Below are 26,004 nucleotides of genomic sequence, written 5' to 3' on the forward strand. Positions count from 1 at the left end.
TCACTGCAGAAAAAAGGCAACAAAACGCAATTAAATAATTATCAAGGAATCTCCCCTCTGCAAGTTACGAAATTCTGTCAGCTTGCCTCCTCCGAAGAGTTCAGGATCAATTCTATTACGAAAGTGGCGAACACGAAACCGTCTTCCGCACTGTTCAAGAACGGATATTAAATTTACAAGTAAAATTAAAATACAAGGTGCTCAGGAACTACCAGATCAAACGTTCCTTTGTGGACTTAAAGAAGGCTTATGACTGCGTCTTTATCATCCTCAAAGAACAAGGACTCAACCCGAAAATCCTCAATTTAATAGATCACCAACTTAACCCCCGAAGTAAAATTCATAGATATATAAGAACTTTCTTCATCAAAACTAGTGTTCAGCAGGGCCGTTTCTTCTTACTCTTTTGAATTTAGTTTTGGATAACGTCATCCAATAGAGGGAAGAGAAACTAAAAAACTAAAACCGATGGAAATCCGTACTACTTGGAAGATCTAAAAATGACATCCAGATTCTAGTCTGACTTCTGCGGATGATCTGCGATACTAGCAGACGACGAGACGGCAGCAGTTAAACATATAAAGACTCTCAAGGACTGCTCTGAAAGAGATGGCCTCCAAATATGCTTCGTTCTGCTCATAACATCCTACTCAAACACTGATCACAAAACATGAATAAATCGAGAGAGTTCCGTACTTGAAGGCGAAATAATTGAATCTACAGGGGGAGGGGGGGGGACAAAATGGCAAAGAAAATTCGGCTGCAAAACTTGCGGCAAAATCTACAATATCTACAACAGAAACGTACGTAGTTACAGGCGAAAATCAGGCGCTACAAAAAAATTATTAAGCCTGGCGTCGTGTATGCTAGCGAAACGCTTGCACTCCACAGAAAAGGTGATCTGGAATACAACCTAAAAGAAGAACGCAAAATTCTAAGAAAAGAAGATGTGTACAGACTATAATCTCGAAGAACAATCGAGAAACTACTGCGTTTCGCAGTAGACGTAAGAAAAAGAAAAGTGAAATTTTATGGGAATATCCACAGACTCCCAACAACGATACTGACTTACAAAATTTCAACGTACGTAGAACAGATTACAATTATATCCTGGATCCAGTAGGTCAAAAATGATTTAGAAAAGGATTGTACAAGCTGATCTGATATTTCCAGCAGTAACCTATGCAAACCAAAAATATCACTGTTTGGGAAATACTGCCAGAGAATGAAGTCGCCACCAAACAATGGTCAAAGTGGACTAAAACGAATCCACGGAGAAAAGGATCCAATCTACCTCACACTCAGGTACGTCTCGGAAAAATATCTGGAATACAAAAATAAAAGAGTATGGAAGAAATAACAACTACAGTATACTGAAAGAAAGTGTCTAGCATTTTCTTGCATGCTTTCTGAATACACACCAAATGTAGAGCTAGAGCGGGAAAGGAGCATGTTTAGGGATATCTAATACTTTATATTTGTCAAAAAAAAACTACGTTCCAATTTTTTAATTAACAAAACCTGACTGCATAGAAAAAAATAAAAATGTTAAGTCTCGAGAGAAATGCATGAAGAGATATATTTAGGAAAATCGAATATAAAGGAAACCCACAATCAAAGATAGTTATATAAAGATCTGAGATTGGAACACTAGAGTATGATAGTGAAACTGAAGTCCTTATAGTTGGATGAACGTCTGGCAGTGAATTAAAAGTTTGGGAGATTAGATGATTTGGAAAGCAACCAAACACGGTAACTAGAAAAGGCAGAAGGAGAAATTCTCAGAACAAAAGTATTCAAAATGAAAGGATTCCGTGATAGACAGCACGAGAAATCTAGCGGAAAGAGGTTCAATTGCAGGAAAAGGAGCGTGACAAAATGAAAGACTAATGAAGCATAATAAGGGAAGAAAAAGGGATGAAGAATAAAAGTGGTATTGTCCTTGAAAGATGCTAAATAAAATAATAATACTAATAACACCAACACAATAACATTTTTAGAGTTTTTGCAAATGATGATAATAACATCAACAATATAACAGACAAATCTGTGTCAATAAGATGTATGAATTAATAGCACTAAAGCAGCCCACGGATCTGCCTGGTCATCCCAAAATTGCCATAGTAAGGTGAGGTAAAAGTTTCTACAGCGCTTTCAAATCCCGATTACATTTTTACTAGACATGTGTGTAAAGAGTGCCGTACCGAGAGGGTGCCGACATAGGCCCTGCCAAGGGCGCAGGCATAGGGGAGGGGGCGGTGACAGGGAACGAGGCGCAAGAAATAACCAGTAATAAAAAAAACAATAAAGGAAGGTGTAAGAATTAACCGGGATGAGTACCTGAGTTTTGCTACTGTTCGAGTTCCCATCTTCTGTCTACGAGAAGCTTTTCCCTCAGTCCCTTACTCTAAACGCACTCTGTTGTCAGGATGTCATTTCGTCCAAGCACACGACTGGCCATTAAAATTGCTACACCACGAAGATGACGTGCTACAGACGTGAAATTTAACCGACATGAAGAAGATGATGTGATATGCAAATGATTACCTTTTAAGAGCATTCACACAAGGTTGGCGCCGGTGGTGATACCTACAACGTGCTGACATGAGGAAAGTTTCCAACCGATTTCTCATACAGAAACAGCAGCTGACCGGCGTTGCCTGGTGAAACATTGTTGTGATGCCTCGTGTAAGGAGGAGAAATGCGTACCATCACGTTTCCGATTTTGATAAAGGTCGGATTGTAGTCTATCGCGATTGCGGTTTATCGTATCGCGACATTGCTGCTCGCGTTGGTTGAAATCTAATGACTGTTAGCAGAATATGGAATCGGTGGGTTCAGGAGGGTAATACGGAATGCCGAGCTGGATTCCAACGGCCTCGTATCACTAGCAGTCGAGATGACAGGCATCTTATCCGCATGGCTGTAACAGATCGTGCAGCCACGTCTCGATCCCCGAGTCAACAGATGGGGACGTTTGCAAAGACAACAACCATCTGCACGAACAGTTCGACGACGTTTGCAGCAGCATGGACTATCAGCTCGGAGACCATGGCTGCGGTTACCCTTGACGCTGCATCACAGACAAGAGCGCCTGCGATGGTGTAGCCGGCCGTAGTGGCCGAGCGGTTCTAGGCGCTACAGTCTGAAACCGCGCGGCCGCTACGGTCGCAGGTTCGAATCCTGCCTCGGGCATGGATGTGTGTGATGTCCTTAGGTTAGTTAGGTTTAAGTAGTTCTAAGTTCTAGGGGACTGATGACCTCAGATGTTAAGTCCCATCGTGCTCAGAGCCATTTGAACCATTTTTTTTCTGCGATAGTGTACTCAACGACGAACCTGGGTGCACGAATGGCAAAACGTCATTTTTTCGGATGAATCCAGGTTCTGTTTACAGCATCATGATGGTCGCATCCGTGTTTGGCGACATCGCCGTGAACGCACATTGGAAGCGTGTATTCGTCATCGCCATTCTGTCGTATCACCCATCTTGATGGTATGGGGTGCCATTGGTTACACGTCTCGGTCACCTCTTGTTCGCATTGACTGCACTTTGAACAGTGGACGTTACACTTCAGATGTGTTACGACCCGTCGCTCTACCCTTCATTCGATCCCTGAACAGTGGACGTTACACTTCAGATGTGTTACGACCCGTGACTCTACCGTTCATTCGATCCCTGCGAAACTCTACATTTCAGCATGATAATGCACGACCGAATGTTGCAGGTCCTGTACGGGCCTTTCTGGATAGAGAAAATGTTCGACTGCTGCTCTGGCCAGCACATTCTCCAGATCTCTCACCAACTGAAAACGTCTGGTCAATGGTGGGCGAGCAACTGGCTCGTCACAATACGGCAGTCACTACTCTTGATGAACTGTGGTATCGTATCGAAACTGCATGGGCAACTGTACCTGTACACGCCATCCAAGCTCTGTTTGACTCAATACCCAGGCGTATCAAGGCCGTTATTAAAGCCAGAGGTGGTGGTTCTGGGTACTGATTTCTAAGGATCTATGCACCCAAATAGCGTGAAAATGTAATCACAAGTCAGTTCTAGTATGATGTATTTGTCCAATGAATACCCGCTTATCATCTGCATTTCTTCTTGGTGCAGCAATTTTAATGGCCAGTAGTGTAGAATCCCAAAGGAACTTACACAACCCAAAGAAGAGCCTTCACCTCTACAGGGCTCCCTCATGTCCAACAGTGTAATTCTTGCTATTACGTCGTTACATTATTGTAGGACCTTAAAGGCCAGCAAGCAGCTATGCTGAAGCATCTATACGTATCACTAAATTATAAAATTCCCTGTTGCATTTTTCTTTCTGTCTGTAAAGCCAAATTTCAAGAACCGCTGAAGAGATTTTGATACTGTTTCCACCAATAGATAGATTCAGGAGGCAGGTTTATGTACAAAAAAATAAAAAAGGCTGTGTGCGAGTAACAGTCGCTCTCTGATGATTCTGTACATTCCGCCAATCGAAAATCTCGACCATTTTTCCAGTTATCGAGATTGATACTGACACGACATGGGTCCTAACGATTCCAAGACTTTCGACAATGTTCTAGTTTCAAGACCGAAGTCTGATAACAAAATATAAAGGAAATGTTTTTGTTCCTGTGATGTAATCACAGATTAACAATTTTCTGATTTTTTTTCCTTTGTTCATACCGTGAAACCTTGCTTCTTGCCAAATTTCATGATTCTAGGCCAAACGGGAAGTATTCTACAGGTTTTGATGAGTGAGTTTGCGAGTATCAAAATATGTGACATAAATAGCCTTATGTTTTGGTTGCGTTGACTTACAAACTTATATTTATTACATTTCCAAGGGACTATAGACTTTAGTGTGCGACATAAATTCCAACTTGACACGTATACCCGTTCCTGAGAAAAAGGGGTCTTAACAGATGGGCGAACACACAGAGAGTCAGATAGCAAATGACAAGACGTTTTTTGCGTGATGTTATCACGAAGTCGTAATTTTAGAACTTTTTCCTTTACTCGTCCAATGGAACCTTGTTTCTTGCCTAATTTTGTGATTCTAAGCCAATGGTAAGTACACTACATGTCTTGACGAATGAGTTTGCGAGTATCGAAATATGTGACATAAATGGCCTTATCTTTTGAATGCATTGACATACAAGCTAATGTTTATTACACTGCCAGCGTTTATTACACACCAAGTATATGACATAGATTTGAACTAAAGTCTTCTACCCGTTGCTGAGGAAAATGATTTTTACAGCCGGAGAGACTGACAGACAGCAGAGTGATCGTATAAGGGTACCGTTTTTACCGATTGAGGTACGGAACTCTAAAAAGGAAAGGGAATCCCGCGATCAAGTTCTGAAGATCATGCGCTAGTCTAAAGACCGCCGTGTCATCCTCAGTCATTCGTCATCGTATGTGCATGCAGCGGCATGGGGTGAGCACACCGCACTCCCGGCCGTTATGGACGTTCCGACCTTGGAGCCAATCAGGTAGCTCCTCAGTTGGCATCACGAGCTGCAGACCGCCACTAAGGAAAAAAAACCCTAGTAGTACTGGAAACTGAACCCGTGCCCTCCGCATGAGGGTCTGTCGCATTGACTGCTTGGTTGCAGAGGCAAACAGGTTTACAAATATACACTCCTGGAAATTGAAATAAGAACACCGTGAATTCATTGTCCCAGGAAGGGGAAACTTTATTGACACATTCCTGGGGTCAGATACATCACATGATCACACTGACAGAACCACAGGCACATAGACACAGGCAACAGAGCATGCACAATGTCGGCACTAGTACAGTGTATATCCACCTTTCGCAGCAATGCTGGCTGCTATTCTCCCATGGAGACGATCGTAGAGATGCTGGATGTAGTCCTGTGGAACGGCTTGCCATGCCATTTCCACCTGGCGCCTCAGTTGGACCAGCGTTCGTGCTGGACGTGCAGACCGCGTGAGACGACGCTTCATCCAGTCCCAAACATGCTCAATTGGGGACAGATCCGGAGATCTTGCTGGCCAGGGTAGTTGACTTACACCTTCTAGAGCACGTTGGGTGGCACGGGATACATGCGGACGTGCATTGTCCTGTTGGAACAGCAAGTTCCCTTGCCGTTCTAGGAATGGTAGAACGATGGGTTCGATGACGGTTTGGATGTACCGTGCACTATTCAGTGTCCCCTCGACGATCACCAGTGGTGTACGGCCAGTGTAGAAGATCGCTCCCCACACCATGGTGCCGGGTGTTGGCCCTGTGTGCCTCGCTCGTATGCAGTCCTGATTGTGGCGCTCACCTGCACGGCGCCAAACACGCATACGACCATCATTGGCACCAAGGAAGAAGCGACTCTCATCGCTGAAGACGACACGTCTCCATTCGTCCCTCCATTCACGCCTGTCGCGACACCACTGGAGGCGGGCTGCACGATGTTGGGGCGTGAGCGGAAGACGGCCTAACGGTGTGCGGGACCGTAGCCCAGCTTCATGGAGACGGTTGCGAATGGTCCTCGCCGATACCCCAGGAGCAACAGTGTCCCTAATTTGCTGGGAAGTGGCGGTGCGATCCCCTACGGCACTGCGTAGGATCCTACGGTCTTGGCGTGCATCCGTGCGTCGCTGCGGTCCGGTCCCAGGTCGACGGGCACGTGCACCTTCCGCCGACCACTGGCGACAACATCGATGTACTGTGGAGACCTCACGCCCCACGTGTTGAGCAGTTCGGCGGTACGTCCACCCGGCCTCCCGCATGCCCACTATACGCCCTCGCTCAAAGTCCGTCAACTGCACATACGGTTCACGTCCACGCTGTCGCGGCATGCTACCAGTGTTAAAGACTGCGATGGAGCTCCGTATGCCACGGCAAACTGGCTGACACTGACGGCGGCGGTGCACAAATGCTGCGCAGCTAGCGCCATTCGACGGCCAACACCGCGGTTCCTGGTGTGTCCGCTGTGCAGTGCGTGTGATCATTGCTTGTACAGCCCTCTCGCAGTGTCCGGAGCAAGTATGGTGGGTCTGACACACCGGTGTCAATGTGTTCTTTTTTCCATTTCCAGGAGTGTGTAATTTATAAATATTTCATGCAAATCGATTGAACACTCACGAATTAAAGTCCCGCACCGCAATTTTCTGTCTATATATGACAACTGATTTCAGAAACTACTGTAGGGGTTTTGATACGGTTTTCACCAATAGGCTGATTCGCGCGGAAGGTTTGTGTATAACTATAATCTATTACCGCAACACCAGGCAAGTCGTTCGGTTGTGGATGCATTGTGCTAGTCGGACGAAGCCGGGCGTGATCACTGATGTACACTATTTGACCGAAGTCTTCCGACTTTGGCTTATTTCTGCCGATAAGACTGGAGCGAGACGCGACGGTGGAGGAAGCAACAGAACAGTGTGGAAGCGATATATAATTTACTTTCCCTTCCCGCTATTTCTTTCGCTCTCTCAAATTTCCGTTGTTACGACCTACTGTTTAAATAAATAAAAAATTCAAGAATAAGCGTTCTGTAGCTGTTTCATAATATTGCCGGTAGGTGTTAGTCACCGTGCCTATAGCCATCTATAATCCGTTCATCCAAATTGAACGCTTGTGTAAACAAACGTACACTTTGCTATTGGTCATTGGCTCCATTACTCGAGCATCTGGTGTAGTAATACCACTGGGAGTGTTAGGAATTTTGTTGTTACTGTAGCGCGAATAATACTCCGAAACATGCTAAATTATCGAAAGTATGAAATATATTTGCTATCCACTGTGGTAAATGGCTAACCGTGTAATTGTTTAATTCTTGTATCCAATATAGCTGAGCTTTCGGGTTCGCATGTGTTTTATTTTTGATAAACCTGTTTACAAAATTATAAAACTTGCTAAATTTGCGTAGAAGAAAGGGTAGTTTTAATCTGGGGGGGGGGGGGGTCCTGTTTTGGCAGTTCTGCCAGGGGCGGACGGTTCTCTTGTTAGGGTTCTGTGTGTATACACCTCCAGTCGCTTTATCTCACACATATATTGTCAGTTATTACATTTATGCAATGATTCGATTCAGATCATTCCGGGGTTCTGTAAAGATCAGCCAGATAATATACACCCTCCTAATTGCGTTGAAGATCTACTTTAGACCGACAGCGATAGCTGTAAAGAGTAGTTACCGGTATGATTTTTTACAGGGTGGAGTAAAATATAAGGGACAATCAAGAAGTTTTCATTCGGTGGTCGCTTAGGCCAGAATTGGTATGCCAATCAGGCAATATCTCCATGAGCATTGAGGCAGTCACCCCACTGACGCACCTGGTTGAAGATACTCGTTTTGTAAAACTTGTCTACTGCCTGTAGAAGTCCGTAACTGCCTGCTGAACATCTACATCCGACGTGAATCGTCGACCATTCAAGGCCTTTTTTAAGGGACCAAAGGCGTGATAATCGCACTGGGAGAGATCAGGATTACAGGGCGAGTGCTCGACTGTCTGCTACTTGAGTTGGCGTAATTTCTGCATCATGACGTTTGCGACGTAGGACTGACAGGAGAGACAGAGAAGATCCAGCTAAGAGCAGCGCATTTTGTCACGGGATTGGCGCGAGAGCGTTGCAGAATTCTCAACAAACTCCACTGGCAGACGTTACAAGAGAGGCGTTGTGCATCACCTAGAGGTTTAGCATTGAAGTTTCGAGAGAGCAAGTTCCAGGAAGATTCGAGCAACATATTACTTCCTCTCCCACATATATCACGCAATAACCAAGACGAGAAAATTTGAGAAATTGATATTCAACACAGGGGCTTATCAACAGTCATTCTTCCCAAGCACCATTCGCAAATGCCAGCCACTGTGGCCGAGCGGTTCTAGGAGCTCCAGACCGGAACCGCGCTGATGCTACGGTCGCAGGTTCGAATCCTGCCTCGGGCACGGATGTCTGTGATCTCCTTCGGTTAGTTAGGTTTAAGTAGTTCTAAGTCTAGGGGACTGATGACCTCATATGTTAAGTCCCATAGTGCTTAGAGACATTTGAACCATTTTTTTTAACCATTCGCAAGTGGAACAGGGTGGGGGGGGGGGGAGGGACCATTTAGTGGTACCAGAAGTACCCTCCATCATTCACCATTAGGTGGCTTGCAGAGTGTAATGTAGATGTAGATTATTATGAAGCAGATGAAGTAGATTATTATGAAGCAGCAGCATCCCTTGGCGTACCATTGTACAACGGTGGTTTCCGACAGGCATGCTGCCCCATATACATTCTTCGTTCTCCGATAGATGTCTACTGGTGTTTGTAGTGTGGCAGCCAAGAAAAGAATAACAGCACATTTGTCCTATTTGGACGCAATTGGTAATAACGTCACCATAGTCGTGGCCTGTTGCATATACGCTGCAGCAGCTCCCTCAAACGGAAACTTTTCGATCACTCCTTATAAAACTGGGCCGGAAAATATTTCATGCAACGTAAGATAGGCAACGAAACGTCTATCATCAGCAACCAGGGTGGATGATGTAAGTTGGGTTGCCTATATTAAGACGCATGAAATATTTTCCGTGAGTTTTATTTTGGCCACCCTGCATGTGAACGTACTGCTACGCCCAACGTTACATCCGGAATGGCCTCTCGATGCTGCCTGCACAGTGAGTTTCACGGCTCTTAGCGCTGAACAATCGCTGACCTCCGCTGCAGTCAGCACAGCTCACAACCTGCCACCAGCCACGTCACGCTCATTCACACGGAAAGAGCAACGCCCACCACCTGTTCCACTGGCACAGTTTCCGTGATGCCCAGGCTGGCACAAACACAGCAGAGCTGCCGAATGCCGAAGCCCATAGTGTGAGCCCATAATCGTGGTCTCGCCGAATAACAGAAGATTTCGACTAAATAAATTGCCTGACAAAAAAAAAAAAAAAATGAAGTACTTATAAGGGGAGGATGAAACGAAATGAAACATCACGGGCTTAGAGGATACGTGATGTTATTTCAGTGATTACAAAATCGTGTCTCATTTACAAGAAGCTTGGCACACTTATCGACATGATAACTTAACTTTTCCAGCATGGATGCATGCACTGATTCTGTTGAAAAGGATGTTATAAAGCCATTGAATCCTCTCCTGATCCAAGCTGGCCCACAACTTCTGTAACTGATCCTTGGTATCTTGGTTATGTCATTGGGAGAAAGGTGAGGTCCGAGCTGGTCGTACAGATGTTTCATTGAGGACAGTTCTTGGGGACCTAACTGGCCACAGTAGTACCTCAGCGTCACACACAATTCGTAAACACATGTGCCATGTGTGGTCGAGCATTGTCCTGTTGAAAAATGGCACCACAATACTGACTGCTCAGATGTAACACATGAGAGCGCAGGATGTCCACGACATACAGCTACGCTGTCAGAATACCCTATCACTCACTACCACCCGCGACTGAAGTCGTATACGAATGGCTCATCACACCATGAACTCCAGCAGTAAGGCAGCTGTGCCTCTCCAAAACAATGGAAGAATTGGACCTTCCCAGGTCACCACTATAATCATCAACGATGGTCATCTGGGGTACCGCTGAATTCTGGTTCATCGCTGAACACGAAGCGACGTCATTCATCACCAGTCCATGCTTCCCAGCAATGGTGCCATTCCAAACCGATCAATGCTGTGGGACGACAATAAGAAGGTTGCACGGAGTCCGTTACTCGTTCTCGGATGCAGGTGCAGATGTGATGGAGTTACGATGTGCCTGGCCCACAGACGTGGTTAGCCGGAACCTTGACGACGAATACGTCTGCTCTCACATGCGCACGCAGTACATCTGACCACTGTCACATTCTAATGCCCGCAAAATCTGGACATTGCACTATTCGACCAGCCGACCAAATGAAGACTCACAATCGGGCTCCTTTCAAACTCTTTCAAATGCTGATGACACTGTCTCATACAAGTGCGGGGAACCTCTGTGTTCTTCACAGTAAAATGGAAAATGATCGTATGGCGTCAGTGGCCGGGAGTTCCCAGACGGGAAGTTTGGCCGCCAAGTGCAAGTCTTATTGAGTGCGACGCCACATTGGGCGACCTGCGCGTCGACAATGGGGATGAAATGATGATGATGAGGAGAACACAACATCCAGTCCCTGAGGAGAGAAAATCTCCCTCCCCAGCCGGGTATCGAATCCGGGCTCCCGGGCGTGGCAATCCAACGCGCTGACCATTCAGCTAATGGGGTGGACAGTTCTTCACAGTGATCGCTCAACATGTGGCGCAATTCATGCTCCTTGTACACGGTCGAGTCACATTAATGGGACTACCGTCTACGCTCAACGTCAAACTACAGTAAATACACGCAGACAGTACGTGGCAGCACTAGCAGTGGATGGTATATAAAGTGTGTTGAGGGGACATGGGAAAACAGTACAGCCGTTTTTGTAATGAGGAAACGCGCGAGTTATCTGACTTCACAAAGGGCATGATTACCGGATTGCTTGGCTAGGCTGCAAGCAATTCAGAAACTGCCAAGTTTGTAAACTGTTTACGTACTGCCGTTTTTAAAGTATGACGTGCATGGAAAAATGGCGCTGTCCAAATCCGGCGGCGAGGCAACTGTGGTGCACCATAGGTCAAAAATGACATAGGTGAACGACGGGTGCAGAGATGTCTACGGGCGAATAGACTTGCAACTGTTGAGCAACTAACCGTCCAGTCGAACCAAGGGGCTACCGGCAGTGTCTTCTCAACAGCCGTTCAGGTAACGTTGCAGCATATGGGCCTCCGCAGTTGGCGCCTCGGTCATGCACCCATGCTGACTGCTGTTTGATGGCTACAAAAGCTGGATTCTGCACGCCAGTATCGCAACTGGACGTCCATTGAGCAGCGACAGGCGCCATTCCCAGATGAATCACTTTTTATGCTCCATCGGACACATGGCTGTTGCCGTGGTATGGCACTGAAATAATAGTGCCGGATGAGGGAGCTTCATGTTCCTGCGGAGTGTTTTTGTGGCATCCCCTGGGTGATCTCGTCATTCTGCAAGGCACAGTGGATCAACACAAGTATACATCTTTCCTTGGGGACCATATTTCCCCTACATGCAGTTTGTTTTTTTTCCTTGGCACCACGGCATCTACCAGCAGGACAATGCAACGTATCACACAACTCACAGTGTATGTGCGTGGTTCTGAGAACACCACGATGAGTTTAACGTAATGCCCTCGCCACCAAACCCCCTGGATTTAAATCCAAACGAGAATCTGTGGGACCGCCTCGTTCGGACCTTTTCACCATGGATCCTCATCCGAGACACCTAGCGAGGTTCCGAGAACACCAGAATGAGTTTAACGTACACAACTCACAGTACTGCCCTCACCACCAAACTCCCTACATTTAAATATAAACGAGAATATGTGGGATCACCTCGATCGGGCCTGTTCACCATGGATCCTCGTCCGAGAAACCTAGCGTGGTTCTGAGAACACCAGGATGAGTATAACATAGTGCCCTCGCCATCAAACTCCCTGGATTTAAATCCAAACGAAAATATGTGGGACTACCTCGATCGGGCCTTTTCAGTATGAATCCTCATCCGAGAAAGCGTGGTTCTGAGAACACCAGGATGAGATTAAAATATTGCCCTCGCCACCAAACTCCCTGGATTTAAATCCAAACGAAAATCTATGGGACCACCTCGATCGGGTCTTTTCAGCATGGATCCTTACCCGAGAAACCTAGCGTAGCTGGCCGCGGTACTCCCTATCCCTGTCGGTACTTGCCACAACCTCACAGACTCTCTTCCTTCACGTTTTGCAGCAGTCCGCGCTGGGAGAGATGGTTATTCAGCTTTTGACAGATGGTCACATAAATGTGACTGGACCATGTATATCATACCATTTCTGGCAACAACACTTCAACACGAACAATGGAATGCACTCCTGTAATCGAACTACCTGTCACAGAGAATTGAAATTCAAAGCATTTACACACCCGCCTATGCCAATACTTCTTTCAGAGTTTGCTGATACAGTAGTCCGATACTCCGCAATCATTTACACTCGCTCGTTCCACGGTAGACCCGTGCCAAAAGACTGAAAAGTTGCACAGGTCACACCAGTTCTCAAAAAGGAAATGGGGGTAATACGATGAATTATAAACCCACATCACCGACGTCGATTTGCAGTAGGATTATCGAAAATATACAGTGTTTGAACATTATGAATTATCTTGAAAAAAAAAGCCGGCTTGTTGCAATATAGTCAAAACAAATACCGTTTTTATGAACAACAGCTAGCTCTTTATTCGTACAAAGTAATGCATACTATCGACAGGGGATCTAAACTTCGTTCCATTTTTATAGGTGTCCAGAAGGCTTTTGACAGCGTTCCTCGCAAGAGGCTTCTAATCAAGTTGCGTGGCTATGGAGTATCATTTCAGCTTTGCGACTGGATTTGTGATTTCGTGTCAGAAAGGTCACAGTACTCATAATCGGCAGAAACCATCGAGTGAAACAGAAGTGATATCCGGCGTCCCCCAAGGAAGTGTTATAGGCCCTCTGCTGTTCCTAAACCGTACCATCGATTTAGGGGACAGTCTGAGAAGCCCTCTTAGATTTTTGCAGATGATGCTGTCATTTACCGTATAATAAAATCATCAGAAGATTAAAACCAACTGCAAAATAATTTCAACGCTATCTGTAGGGGGCGAAAAACGGCAGTTGCCTCTGAGTAAGAAAAGATGTGAGCTTATCACATCAGTACAAAAAGAAATTCGTTAAATTTCGGTTACACGATAAGTGACGCAATTTTAAACGCTGCCAATTCAACTAAATACCTAGGAATTATAATTACGAACAACTTAAAATAGATTACATAGCAGCCGGCCGAAGTGGCCGTGCGGTTAAAGGCGCTGCAGTCTGGAACCGCAAGACCGCTACGGTCGCAGGTTCGAATCCTGCCTCGGGCTTGGATGTTTGTGATGTCCTTAGGTTAGTTAGGTTTAACTAGTTCTAAGTTCTAGGGGACTAATGACCTCCGCAGTTGAGTCCCATAGTGCTCAGAGCCATTTGAACCATTTTTTTGATTACATAGCGTTGTGGAGAAGGCAAACCAAATACTGCTTTTGATTGGCAGGACACCTAGAAGAAGCAATAGGTCCACTAAAGAGACTGCCTATACTACAATTATTCGTCCTCTGCTAGATTATTTCTGTGCAGAATGGAATCCTTACCATATAGGTTTAACGGAGGACACCGAAAAAGACAAAGAAGGGTAGCTCGCTTTGGAGTTTATCGTTCCGGCATGATCCTTTCACGAAATTTCTGTCTTCACCTTTCTCCTCTGAACGTGGAAAAATTTGTAATTCTCGTGGAGAAAAACAGCTTCTGGATAAGGTATTTTAAAAACGGATTACAAACATTCCAAACAAATATTTTATTACGGTCAAAACAGTTTTTAATTTATTTTTAAAGTGAAAATATTTTATTGTCATCAATCTTCATACGGAGAAATGATCATCGCAACGAAATAAGATAAATCAGAGCTCGTATAGAAAGATTTTCCCACGCGCTTTTAGCGAGTGGGAAGGTAGAGAAATAGTCTGAAGCTGTTTCGAAGAACCCTATGCCAGCCACTGAAGATGAATTGCACAGTAATCGATGTAGGGGTGGATATGGATGTTGTGTACGTATACGAAATTATGTTGATATCCGACATGTATTTTGGCTGCTTCACATTTTTGTTATGCTGTTCTTATGACGCCAAATTTTATAGACAGATGGACGATATCTAGACCGAATGTTACACTTAAATAATAAACTTCCAACGGAAGTTAGACAAAAGTTATTGAAACTGGAACCACAGCTTTCGCCATACAGTATTTGTCAAGATAGGCACTAGGTGTATTCCACTACATTATCCCGTATTATTAACGTCGATATGCAGCACGATTTTGGAACTTATGTTGTGTTCCAATATTATGAATTACCTCGAGAAGAACGGTCTATTAAGATATAGTCAACACGGATTTAGAAAATATCGTTCTTGTGCAACACAACACTGTACTCAAACAAGGAGTTGAGTGCTAACGACAAGGGATTTCAAATCCGTTCTGTATTTCTTGATTTCCAGAAGGCTCTTACACTGTATCTCACAAGCTGCCTGTAATCAGATTGAGTGCTTATGGAACATCGTCTCAGTTATGCGACTGGATACGTGATTTCTTGCCAGACGGAAAGTCATCGAGTAAATAATAAGTGATTTCTGTTGTTCCCCAAAGTAGTTTAAAGGCCCTCCGATGTTCCTTATCTATATAAACGATTTAAGAGACAATCTGAGCAGCCGCCTTAGGTTGTTTGCAGGTGATGCTGTCGTTTATCGGCTACTGTTTGGTGCGAAAATTGGTAATTGACCCTAAATAACGAAAAGTGTGAGGAGAGTTCTGCTGTGCAGTGTGGGATCCTTACCAGATAGGATTAACGGTGTACATCGAGAAAGTTCAAAGAAGAACAGCACGTTTTGTATTATCGAAAAATAGAGGAGGGAGTGTCACGGACGTGATAAAGGATTTGGGATGGACTTTATTAAAACAAAGGCGTTCCTCGTAGCGGTGGGAGCTTCTCACGAAATTTTTATCACCAACTTTCTCCTCCGAGTGAGAAAATCGACGTCAGCCTACGTAAGGAGAAATGGTCATCGTAACAGAATAATGGAAATCACAGCTCGCATGGAAATGTATAGGTGTTCGTTTTGTCCTCGGGCTGCTACATAGTGGAATAATAGAGAATTATTGTGAAGGTGATTTGATGAACTCTTTGGCAGGCACTTAAGTGTGATTTGCAGCCGGCCGTTGTGGCCGAGCGGTTCTAGGCGCTACAGTCTGGAACCGCGCGACCGCTACGGTCGCAGGTTCGAATCCTGTATCGGGCATGGATGTGTGTGATGTCCTAAGGTTAGTTAGGTTTAAGTAGTTGTACGTTCTAGGGGACTGATGGCCTCAGAAATTAAGTCCCATAGTGCTCAGAGCCATTTGAACAATTTGTGATTTGCAGAGTAGCCATGTAGTTATAGATGTAGATATTGTAGTTGGAAGTCACAACGCTTGGGTGTGCCCCTGCTGTGAACAGTTCTGGACGGTATAGTGTGAAGCACCCGATCACACATCAACGCCAGATTTTAATTATTTGTGGTTTGGGAAGAATGATAAAGGGATCCTGTGATGGAATTCCTGCACAGAAAAGCAGAATGCGACAGCAGCGCGAAATTTTAATGTATGAGAAGCTGTTGTGCACAGATAATTTCTCACAGCAACGATAAATAATAGTAAGCTGCTACTCTTTATTACTCTATTCAGAAAAGTGGCACTTCCAGCTCCAAAACAATAATTTCACTTTCGGACAGGTAGTCACATGGAAATCAACTTTTCTCAAGTTTTGTTGATGATGAGAAGTGAGCAGTTTTTTTGCTGTAGTTCAAGTTTCTTGGAATGGTGATGCTCTAAGAAGAGGTATCAGAAAAAGCAGTATTTGTTAATAGGTCTAATGACGAACTGTAGAAATATATTAGGGTGGTAAATAAACTATTTTGTATGCTGTTTACGTCAAAAATCCTGTGTCAGTTCTGTGGGACAATGAGTAATATTGTGAAGCTTAATTTCCCACGAAAAAATAAAAACGAACGACTTGTTCCCTCCACTTTTGTAACATATACTCAATGTATGGTTTCTCTGGACGGGTCCATTTACTATCACCATTTCGAGGTTAAAAAATGTTATCTCATGACGGAATAACAGTTCAGCTATTACGAGACCACTGTGTGTGTGTGTGTGTGTGTGTGTGTGTGTGTGTGTGTGATGGAAGGTGTACATCAAGCAGAGAAAGTCGCTAAATAAGCAGACGGGGTACGAGCGGAAAGTCCACTACTGCTGCACCACTTACGTCAGACCTTATTAATTCTTCCAGTACATATGTGTCCCTCTAATCATTTACAACGACTATATGGTATAATGATCATCTTTTGTAGCGTACGCCTTTACCCACTCCAGGCCACAGTATAATGCTTAAGTTTTAAATTTCATGTTCAAGAAATCGTTCACACAGCAGAGTCGTACAAACGTACCGTCATCTGACCATCGGACAGGCTCCCGTATGGACGATATACTGGTAATCACCACTGCCGTAGAGAAACAACTGGAAGATTTGAAAGCAAATAAATCACCAAGTCCGAGTGGAATCCAAGTCCGATTTTACAAAGAGTACTCTACGGCACTGGGCCCTTACGCAGCTTGCATTTATTACGAATCTCTCGCCCAACACAATGTCCCATGCGCCGGGAAAAAGGCGCAAGTGACTCCAGTATATAAGAAGAGTAAAAGAACGGATCCACAGAATTATAGACCGATATCTCTAACTACTGTCTACTGCAGAATCTTTAAACATATTCTCAGTTCGATTGTATAAGTTTTCTTGAGACTGGGAATCAGCAGGGTTTTAGAAAGCATCGCTCGTGCGAAACTCAGCTTGGTCTTTTCTCACATGATATACTGCGAACTATGGATCAAGGGCAACAGGCAGATTCCATATTTCTAGATTTCCGGAAAGCATTTGACACGGTGCCCCATTGCAGACTGTTAACGAAGATACGAGCATATGGAATAAGTTCGCTGATATGTGAGTGGCTCGAAGATTTCTTAAATAATAGAACCAAGTATGTTGTCCTTGACGGCGAGTGTTCGTCAGAGACGAGGGTATCGTCCGGAGTGCCCCAGGGAAGTGTGATAGGACCGCTGCTGTTCTCTATATACATAAATGATTTGGCGGACTGGATGGGCAGCAATCTGTGGGTGTTTGCTGATGAAGCCGTGGTGTACGGTAAGATGTCGAAGTTGTGTGGCTGTAGGAAGATACAAGGGGACTCAGACAAAGTTTCCTGTTGATGTGAAGAATGGCAACTTGGCCTAAATGTGGCAAAATATAAGTTAATGCGGATGAGTAGGAAGAACAAACCTGTAATGTTTTTTTTTTTTGTGCAGCATTAGAAAAACGTATAACTAATACAAAATCAAGTAAGATATTAATAAACAAAACGAAATTAAATATTTAGAAAGAAGGAAGGAAGAGAACTGAATAGAGAAGTTATAGGTATAATATTGCCCGTCACCTGGTTGTGGGCGGCGGCCCGGGTCTTGGAATGAACCTCAAGACGCTGGCCGTTGCTCACCATGCCTTTAACATCTACTATCCTAAAAACTACCTTAACTAGAAGAGATTAGGGTACGTTAAAGCTAGAAACTAAGACTAAGACCTCCATGTCCAGCCTACTAAACTATTTACGATATACAATAGAGAGGTAACTGATTTTGTGCTTGGCTCAAAGTTGCTAATGAAAGGGTACTCGTAGTAAAAGTAATAAGGTAATGACGCTAACGGTTTGTGTTGGGCCTACAAGGCTCCTAGTAGAGTACATCAGGCGCAAGCACCTCCCGGCCCCGCCGACAACACGACCTGAACGGTGGTTTTCCCCGATCTACCATAGGTATCCGTCGGGTTGGGCTCAAAAGAGAGGAACCACAATTAAGATCCTTCCATCCAGGACGTGCGCCGCCTCTTACCAGGGGGGCGTGGGTCCCTTGAAGAGGTGCCCAACTTTAAGCTTCAGATGAGAAGTTCTTAGTATAGTGGAGGTTGAGGTATAGGCTGTGTAGGTTAGTTGTACAAACAGTTCACACTGAGCCAATGAGACTTACAATGATACGTGGTGTGGCAGTTAGCACCTTCCGGCCCCGCCAGCAACACAGCCTGAGCGGTGGTTTTCCCCGATCTACCATAGGTATCCGTCGGGTTGGGCTCAAAAGAGAGGGACCACAATTAAGATCCTTCCATACAGACTGTGCGCTGCCTCTTAACGGAAGGCGTAGGTCCCTTGAAGAGGTACCTAGCTTTAAGCTCTTATTGAACATGGAGATGCTGTTAACTGTTTATATATACGGTGCAATCTGTTTTTAGGATTGTGTGTGACTTGTGCACCTCTTGTCGGTTGTTCCACTCTATTCTTTGAATTTAACTTGGTTGACACTATAGAACATCCGAGCTGGACGCTTCAATATCTGTGTTGGTGCCCTGGTCTGTATCTGTTTCTTCTTCATCACTCGTGGTGCTAATCATATCTGTGTCCCCCTGGGCATCGTGACGTCTGTTTGGACCGACTTGCCTTAGGTAGGGTCTGTTGCGCAAGTATTCTATTTGTTGGATCTTCGAGATTTCGTCCGTTAGTTTGTTGAGTTCAGTCCACCTTTCCGGGTCGCGTATTATGGCATGTAGTTCGTTCTGTGTGTTCAGGCGATTTATGTGTACTGTGTGTCTTATGTTCGTGCGTTGTCCGCAGAAGAAGACAGTATGTTCAGGGGAACCTTCTTCCCCGCATGTGCATCTATTAGTCTGCTGCAGACTCACGCGGTACAGGTGCGTGGGATAAGGGCCATGTCCTGTGATGAAATGTACCATACCGCGGCTGGTATCAATATGTTTTAGTTTTAGTCTTTCCCGGATGTCAGGGAAGAAGTTGTATACACGGCGGCCCTTATCGCTGTTGGCCCACTCGCTCTGCCAGGTATCCACTCGCCATGCTCTGAGTTGGCGTGTTGTCTCAATCGGTACACCAGTGATCTGCCGAACCTGGTCTATTCTCCCCATCCTAAGCCAGTACATTGCTGCGCGGTACCTGATGGTGATATCTATGGGGAAAATTCCCATGACGACACATAGTGCGTCATTTGATGTTGTGTTAAATGCCCCTGTTAGTCGAAGTAGAACACTTCTTTGGCCTCGACGTACAATGGTTCTGTTGGTTGAGAGATTTAACCTGTGGGCCCACGTACTGGCAGCAAAGCATAGTACTGACTCGAAGAGAGCGCAATGGTATGTTCGTGTCACTGACAGGGGTAGTCTGAATTGTTCCGAATTTAGCCTAGCCAGTTTGTGTAGTATCTTTTCTGCTTTGTTTGTGCATATTCGCATGTGTTCGTGGAAGTTCAATCGTTCATCAATGTATACTCCTAGATAGCGTGTGACTGCTAGTCTTTTTATGTTTGTGTCCCCGATTTTGACTATTGGGTTCCTGCGCAGGATACCCTTTAGCAATGTATAAGTTGTTTTGTTTCCTGCTATCTTTAATTTATTATCTGTGCACCATTGGGTTATTGTCCTAAGTGTTCCATTGGCTCTTTCTTCTAGCTGGGCACGGTTATTTGCTGAAACTACGACGAGTAGATCATCAGCATAAGCGACAGCTCCATCTGTCAACATATGCTCCTCTAGTAACAGTAGGAGCAGTTCTATAACTATGTCCCAGAAGATGGGGCCGCAGATCGACCCTTGTGGACAGCCTTTTGTAATTCGTTTAATCACTTTCTGGTTGTCCATTTGCCAAACGACCGTTCTGTCTCTGCAGTAGTCCATGAAACTATTATACAGAGACTCCGGTACCTGCAGGTGTCTGAGCCTCTTGAACAAGGCCGGCCACCAGAGGTTGTCGAAGGCACCTGAGATGTCTATCAAAATTGCAAGTGTGTATTTGGAGGGTGTGTCGTGTACTATTTGGAGTACTATTGCGTCGTCTATAGATTTCCCTTCCCTGAAGCCATATTGGTGTGATGTCAGTTCCCGTAGTGTTCGGTGTGCTTGTAGTCTTTTGCAGAGTAGTTTTTCTTGTACTTTACCGAGTGTATTGATAAGGCAAATTGGTCTGTATGACTTGGGGTCTGATGTGTCTTTGTCTGGAGCCTTTTTGATGATAACCGCCTTCGAGGTATTCCACACTGCAGGCACACGGCCCAGCCTTAATGCATCGTTTAACAACGTTGTGAGAAACGGGATGATCTGCGGTGCAATTTGTTTCAGTACCTCAGAGTGGATACCATCCGGTCCAGGCGCCTTTTTGTTTTTGAGTTCTGAGATCGCTGTCGCCACTTCTTCCTGCGCAAATGGACAGGTGACGGTTGGTGTGGTGTATACTGTGTCTACTTCGCGTCTCACCGCTGCGTGTTGTGGTGTGTCTGTGTCTGCGATGTCGTCGGGCAGGAGTTTGCTCAGCAGGAACTCCGCTGTGCGTCTCCAGCCCTTAGTCATCTCACCATCCTCCTGTCGCAGCGTTCCCAGAACCAGTGGGCTCTTAATTTTCTCTGTCACGATTTTGTATGGTTCCCCCCAAATGTTTAGTTGTGTTTGTGCTGCTACATGGCTGTTCCAATGGTCTTTCCTGATCTTATTCAGCTCAAGTTTATATTTATCCTTGGCAAGCCGGTAGTCGTGTAGTCGTAATTGTCTTTCTCTATCTGAAATTGCTCGTTGGTAAAGTTTACGTTTACGTTTTGAGTCTTGTTTGAGTCGTGTTAATTGTGTAGTCCAGGGAATATTTTGGTGTTTTGTCATTCTTTGTGTGGGTATGCAGGTGTTCTGTGTGTGTGTGATGATATCTGTCAGCATGTGTGCTCTGTAATCAACACTGCCGGTGATGTCTTGCGGTATGTGCTCATGTATTTTTTGTCTGACCCTGTCCCAGTCTGTTTTGTCAAATAATAGTCTTTTTGGTAGTGTTTCTGTGTTGACGTTTGGTGTGCCACTTAAGGTTAGTGTGATGATGTTGTGGTCGCTAGCAGTGATCTGGTCATGTACGGTCCAGTCTCGTACGTGGTTGATGGCGGCGTTATTAACGAGGGTGATGTCTATGCTTGAAACAGTCAAGTCGTTTAAATATCTTGGCGTAGCGCTGCAAAGCGACATGAGATGGAACGAGCATGTGAGAACTATGGTAGGGAAGCCCGGCCGGGTAGCCGTGTGGTCTAACGCACGGCTTTCCGGACTGGCACGAATCCGTCCGGCGGACTTGTGTCGAGGTCCGGTGAGCCGGCCAGTCTGTAGATGGTTTTTAGGTGAATGCGGGCTGGTTTCCCTTATTCAAAAAAAAAAAAGCTCTGAGCACTATGGGACTTAACATCTATGGTCATCAGTCCCCTAGAAGTTAGAACTACTTAAACCTAACTAACCTAAGGACAGCACCACAACACCCAGCCATCACGAGGTAGAAAAAATCCCTGACTCCGCCGGGAATCGAACCCGGGAACCCGGGCGTGGGAAGCGAGAACGCTACCGCACGACCACGAGATGCGGGCTTCCCTTATTCCACCTGAGCTACACTATGTCGGCGATTGCTGCGCAAACAAGTTCTCCACGTACGCGTACACCAGCATTACCACCACCACTACTCTACCACGCAAACATAGGGGTTACACTCGTCTGGTGTAAGACGTTCCCTGGAGGGGGGGGGGGGGGGGAGGGGGATTGCACCGGGGACCGAACCGCACAATAACCCTGAAAGAGTTGTTCGGTGTGGGGCGGCGGAGGGGTGAAGTGGACTGCGGTAGTCGTCGTGGGGTTGTGGACACTGCGGCTGCGGCAGGGACGGATCCTCTCAGTCGTTTCTAGGCCCCCGTTACCATACAATACAATACAATACAATGGTAGGGAAGCCGAATGATCGACTTGTTTATGGGGGGGGATTTTAAGAAAGAGTGGTTCACCTGTAATGGATGCCGCCTATAGTATGCTGGTGCCACTTATTCTTGAATACTGCTCGAGTGTTTGGGATTCGCACCAGGTCGGATTAAAGAAATAAATCGAAGCAATTGAGAAGCGCGCTGCTAGATTTGTTACCGGTGGGTTCGAATAACACTTAAGTGTTACGGAGATGCTTCAGGAACGTAAATGGGAATCCCTGGAGGGAATGCGACTTTGTTTTCCAGAAACTCTCTTGACAAAACTTGTAGAACCGGCATTTGGGGCTGACTGCCGAACGATTCTACAAAATACATTGCTGGTAAGGACACCAAGATAAGATACGGGAAAATAGGGCTCATATGGAGGCAAATAGACAGTCGCATTCCCCTCGCACTGTCTGCGAGTGAAACAGGAAAGGAAATGATTAGTAGTAGTACAGGGTACTCTCTGCCACGCACCATGCGGTGACTTTCGGAGTATCTCTCTAGATGTAGGTGTAGAATCCAACTGGCTATTGAAGGTTTTATTTGATGCCAACGGCAGAGGATAAGGGTCACTGTAACGAGGGAGTCTCGACTCCAGTTGAGATGAAGACAACCCGATGATGAAAATATCCCCATTTTCTAAACTTATAGAACGTGACAGTTACGAAGGAAATATAAAGTATGATGACCGGTCTGCTTTGAGGTCACCGAAGACTCAATAACCCCCTCTATTGCAGTCTCCAGTTCAGAAACAGCTTAGAAGCATATCTCCACGCTTGTCTGCTCTGTGCAGGTGTCTTCATCTCTCCTTAACCACTGCGAACTACATGCATTTCATCGTGATTTCTGTAATGTTACCTCCCTGCCGTCTACCCCTCCATCCCCCACGCACACACATTTTCTCCCATTACGAAACTGAGGATTCTTTGGTGTCTTTGATCTGTCTTGTCAACGGACATCTTCTTTCAGTCGAAGTGTGCAACAAAATTGTCTTATCTCCAATTCAGTTCATTATTTCTTCATAAGTAAACCGATCTACCCTTGCATTCTTTAGTATTCTTCTGTAGCATAACATTTCAAAAGCTTCCGTTGTGTAGTAGTCTGAAGTGCTACTGTTCACTTTCACTTCCGCACAAGGCTTCATTCCAGATAAATACCTACAGAAAAGATTTTCATATTTGGTTGGTTAGTTAATTAGTTACATGTTCCCTATACCATTTAAATGATTCTTTTTATCTAAGAGAGTCAGTTTCAGGATATGTATACATCATTAGTGGTAACATTAATGAACCCGTTACTATTTTATTCCTACTCATATAGCTATACTTAACAACAAGTATTTCTTTTGTTAAAAATTTCTCTCTTTTATTTCTTACATTTACCAGCCTGGAATTTACAATGTCCTACATGATACATTGTCGGCTATTACGCTGCTCAAATATAAAAACTCCTCCTTTTAATGTCTCATTTCCTAATGTAATTTCCTGGTTTAATTCAACTACGTTCCATTATTCTTGTTCTGCTTTTGGTGATGTTCGTATTACAGTACCTTTCCAAAATACTATGTATTCCGTTCAACTGCTCTTCAAACTCCTTTATCCTCTCTGACAGAATTACGATACCACCCACAAATCTCAAAGATTTTCTTACTTCTCCCTGAACTTAACTCAACTTTCCAGATATCTCTTTGGTCTCCTATACTGCTGCCTCAATCTACAGAGTGTGGAAGGAACACACAGAAAATGTTGTGGGGAAGGCCAACCAAAGACTGCGTTTTATTGGCAGTACACTTAGAAAATGTAACAGACCTACTAAGGAGACTGCCTGCACACTGTTGCGCAGTGTGGGATTCTTACCAGATAGAACTGACGGAGTACATCGAAAAAGTTCAAAGAAAGGCAGCGCGTTTTGTATTATCGCGAAATATGGGAGAGAGTGTCACAGAAATGATACAGGATTTGGGATGGACAACATTAAAAGAAAGGCGTTTTTCATTGCGACGGAATCTTCTCACGAAATTCCAATCACTAACTTTCTCCTCCGAATGCGAAAATATTTTGTTGATAGCGATTTACATAGGGAGCAACGATCACCAAGATAAAATAAGGGAAATCAGAGCTCGTACAGAAAGATATAGGTGCTCATTCTTCCCGCGCGCTATACGAGATTGGAATAATAGAGAATTGTGAAGGTGGTTCGATGAACCCTCTGCCAGGCACTTAAATCTGATTTGCAGAGTATCCATGTAGATTTAGATGCAGATGAAAATGCGCTACAAACCGGCATCATGGGTTTCCTTTTACATCGTTTCGTTCTTAGCAATGCAGTCTGATTTCTATACAGATTGCAGGCAACCCTTCGCTCACTATATTTTATCCCAGTCACCTCCATAATTTTAAAGAAATTATTCGAGTCAACAATTTTATAAGCTTTATCTAAGTCTAAAAATGCTATAAATGTATTTTTACCTTTCTTCGGCCTATTTTCCAAGACATGTCGTAAGGTGTCAGGTCAGTTCTGCCTAATGTGTTTCTGCATTTTCCAACAATGTTATAAGCTTTGTCCAATTCTAAAATGCTATAAACATAGTTTCGTTTTTTTCCACCCTATCTTCTAATATATCTCGTAAGGTCAGCTCTGCCTAGCGTGTTCCTACATTTGTCTATAACCCAAACTGATCTTCACCGAATTCAATTTCTACCAAATTGTGCATTCATTTTTTTGAAAAATGTCGTTATTTTGCAGCTATGATTTACTAAACTCATCGTTGGTAATATTTACAATTGATAGCACTCGTCTTCTTTTGAACTGGAATGCATTCTCATGGTATTTCTCCCGTTTCATATATCCTGTGTACCACATGGAATAGTTCTGTCATTTCCCGAGAATCTCAGTAAGTCTGTGGGATTGTCGTCTATTCAAGGTGGCTAGTTTTTGCTTACATCTTTCAATCCTCTACCTCATTTTTTCTCGCAATATCATGTCTCATCTTTTCTTTATCTACTTTCTGTTCAGTTTACATAATATTTTCCTCCAGTTCGTTTTCTCCGAACAGCATTTCCATACATTCCTCTCAGATTTAAGCCTTCCCTTCTTTGCTCACTATTGACTTGCCATCTGAGCTCGGAGTATTAAGGAGTGATTGTATCACGCAGACGAAGAGGGCTGCATATTTCTGGACTGGAAACCCAAAGAGTATGTGTGAAATCGTCCTGGACAGAATGTCCCCCCCCCCCCCCCCACTTCACAATCTTCGGAACTACAAATCTCAGTGAGAGAATAAAGTTCCGAATGTCGTTGTGCACAGGGCGCCAAGTGGATGCACACAATACATTGCTCACAGTAAAGGGCAGACTCCTCGCAAACATATGGCATGTTTGGGTTAGTAAAAATTCCATACAAAGCTGGCTTTCGTTATCAATCGAGCATTCTGTTTTCTGTTGCCATGTTTATGTTTATGGTAGGGAGTTAATGTTCTATGGGGTAAAGAAGCTCGATATATTTTACGCGTTCGAAAC

The 26,004-nt window shown here is 44.6% G+C and overlaps 1 protein-coding gene across 1 annotated transcript in view; it reads right to left on the bottom strand.

The window, feature by feature from the left end:
* Positions 1 to 26,004, bottom strand: part of LOC126190991 (LIM/homeobox protein Lhx3) — a 202,036-nt gene that overhangs the window by 124,238 nt on the left and 51,794 nt on the right. The gene's annotated exons all lie outside the window — the stretch shown is intronic.

The sequence above is a fragment of the Schistocerca cancellata genome, chromosome 6, assembly GCF_023864275.1.
Source record: "Schistocerca cancellata isolate TAMUIC-IGC-003103 chromosome 6, iqSchCanc2.1, whole genome shotgun sequence".
Classification (NCBI taxonomy): domain Eukaryota; kingdom Metazoa; phylum Arthropoda; class Insecta; order Orthoptera; family Acrididae; genus Schistocerca; species Schistocerca cancellata.